A 3,458-nucleotide genomic window follows, 5' to 3' on the forward strand; every position below is an offset into this window, starting at 1 on the left:
CTGTTTGAGGTCATCTACTTCCCCTTACTCTCTATCTCTCTTTTAGGGCCATTTTTGCATCATACTTTAGCCTTACTTGTGAACTTTTTCGAGATTTTTTATAAACTGGAAAAAGCTTTTTTTTGACTTCCACTTTAAGTTTTCTTGAGGTCATTTTTCTGTTTGGAGTCATCTCCTTCCTTGCATGCTTTATTCCTTCATATTTAGGGCTATGTATTAGAGCATTTGCATTAGACTTGTTTTGGCCTCTTAGCCACTGAAATCCAGGGGATTTTCAGTGACTTTGATTAGGTTTTGAGCTTTGAAATCATAGAGGGGTGACCCTCTCACCCCTTATTTTCTTTATTGGCATCATTGGCTTTCCAAAGTGGCTCTATTTTGCATGCATTGAAGTCACTTGTTGGGCCCGATTTTGTGGGTTTGAAGGTCTGCCTTAGGTCTATCTGGGGCCCTTTTGATCATATTTTATGTCTATAGTGCATGTGTAGAACAATTCAATTCAAGGCCTTTTGAGGGGGCCTTTCATTCTATGCTTCCTTGACTGATTTCAGGGCTAATTTTGTGAGTTTTAGGACTGTCATAACTTATTTCCAGAGTTGGTTTGGTCATGCTAAGTGTCTATCTTATATGTGCTTAACAACCCCTTGAATGGCCTTCCAAAGAAGCCCCTCATTTTTGCATGCATTGGCTACATTTCAGTGATTATTTGGGCATATTTTGGCATGTTTTATTCACTGTTTTTGGCTGGTTTGATGAGTTCTCATTTGCTTCATATACATGCCATGTAAACCATGCTTGCTAGCCAATGTTGCATGCTATTTTAGTCCATCATGTTAGCATCTTTTGGCCATGCTTTAAACTGGAATTGTTCATGTTTTGGGACTGCCTTGGTTCTGTCTTTAGACTTCATGATCAAATAATGCTTGTTTTGTATACTTGTGGTTCAATGCATTGGACTAGTTTTGAGTTTCGGGGCTTATTCCATGCATCGGGTGCCATATTTCCATGTTTTGGAACCATTTAGCATTATGTTTCAGTGCTGACAATTACATGTTTGAATGCCATGCTTCATCCTTGCCATGTTTTGGTAAAGTGGCATTCAATGCCTTAGGTTTGGTCCTCGATTTGCGTGCATGTGTACACGCATTTCGGCCATCTCATTTTCATCCAATGGCCCTTGACGTGAGTGTGGCTGAGGTCCACTCATGTTGGTGTAAATCCATTATGCATTGTGTATGCCTTTTCAATTCATAGCATTGTGTATGCTAGGTTGCATGTTATAGCATTGTGTGTGCCATGTTACATCGAGCATTGTGTATGCCATCTCATAGCATTGCGTATGCTAGGTTGTATGTTAGTCGCATTGTGCATGCCACCTCATTTGCATTGTGTATGGGATAGGAGTTAGCCCGAGCACGGGAAACGAGGGACGTTTCGTACTCCGAGCGACGGAACGTGTCTCAATTCCCCATCGCCGACACTCCGGATTACCCATGATGGAGTTTAGGTCTTGTTGTGTTTTCATGTGCATTCATCTCATATTGAGTCGTGCAATTCGACTCCTCGGCCATCTTGCATCGATATGGGTGATTGGTGGCACGAGGATCGAGGACTACACTCCCTGAAGAGTAATCATGCATACATATGTGAAAATACTTTGCCATGCCCCTTTGTTGCTCTCTGTTGCAGCAAATCAAAAATCAGCAGCTTTCTAAAGCCTTGCACAATATTCCGGGATCAATTGCAAACAGAGGCGAATCGGGGCATCGCAATAGATTTCTGCGCCAGGCAATTCAAGCATGCATCATTCCACCATTTGGAACAGAGCTGAGGCAGTCCATAGGCTTACATGCTAGTCTACCGATTTCCTAGTTAATTTGTTAATTAATTAGGGTTTTGTAATATTTAATTATTCATTTTGGACTGTATTATTCATTCGGGTACTGTATTATTCTTTCGGACCCTCCAAGCAAGGGCAATGTTGTAATAAGTGTGCGTGAGTGTGATGTATGTCTTCCAACCCCACGTCTTTCTCCTTTTTATTTACCAGCTTATGATGGTTAGATTAGGGCATGTTTCAATTAGCATACAGTATGATAGCATGTCTGCATTCATTCATCTGTCTTGCATGCACCGGGCTCGGCGCATCATACTAACTGCATTTGTATTTCAATTCCAAATTGAATATGTGTTACCTGTAGCATCATCATATGCCATGTTTAGAATAGCCGAGCCTATCGTAGTTGCATTTTGCATGCGTTGCATTAGGCATTTCTGTATAGTTAGGATCATGCATGGATTTCTAACATAGCTTTTGTTTTGGCTTGGAGTACTTGGTAAGTTTTATGCTTTAGCATCTTTGCATGTGTGAGTGACTGCCATGATAGCATGCTTACCATGAGGCTATGTACTTATATGATATACCTGCCTGAATGCCTGTGGATGAAGGTTGGGTTATCCGAATTGGAACAATTCATCAATTGTGAGTTTTAAGCCCACTAGATAGTGGCAAATCATCTTGTTTTCTAAGCCCACCTGAGGGTGGCAAATCCACATTTTAGCCTACTTGCGAGTAGCAAACCGTATTTAAAACAAACATGAGATGTTTTGTTCCAATTCAGGCGACCCAGTCTATACTTGTATGCTGTGTGCATCACATAGTAAATCTAGGCTAATAACCGGAATAAGAACGCATAATGTTTTCAAAACTAGATATCGTGGTTAGTAGAGGCCGATCTTTGATCGGGCAAGCGGGGGTGCTCACGAAGTGACCTTCCCCAATCGTTCCCAAGTTCCCGAACTGAGGCAACTTTGGTGATGACGGACACGTGGCCTTAGGCAACGAGTCAGGGTTTTCTAAATTTCCCAAAATAAAATATTTAGGTGACGACTCTGTATCTGGCAAAGCAGTCCATGTTTGGCACTTCTTTCAAAAAATCTGTTTTCAAAAACGATTTGCCGGATTTGGACTCTTTGATGATTTCATCGGTCTTGCATTGCACTCCGCGAGATTAGATACAGGACCGTGACATTGAGTCCTGAACTGTAGTGAGCCCAATGAACAAAACGGGGGGGGATTTCCTCCCGGGACGTTCGAGGACGTCTACAACGTTGAATTCCACATGCTGTCTATACCTAAAATTAGTCTTTGAACGCTGTGCTTGGTTGAGAGATTTGGGAAGGAATTTGGAAAGGGAAAGGAAAAAGGTGTGCCAAACTGGGTGAAATATAGGTATATTTTATTCACATTGCACCTACCTTTCCTCTTTCCCTTTCCAAATCCCCCAACTAAACACAGCGTAAATGGTATACCTTCTCATCGACAAAGTTTTTTGTATTCTGAAATTCGATTAGTAGAAGACATAATAGTAAGAATCGCATATTTTTATTACCGGTACAGAAGTTTCGTATACATGCATAGATTCTTTAACAATCAAGTTTAAAATATGAGTATAACA

The sequence above is a fragment of the Camellia sinensis genome, chromosome 11 (genome assembly GCF_055761805.1).
Source record: "Camellia sinensis isolate YWXY chromosome 11, ASM5576180v1, whole genome shotgun sequence".
NCBI lineage: Eukaryota > Viridiplantae > Streptophyta > Magnoliopsida > Ericales > Theaceae > Camellia > Camellia sinensis.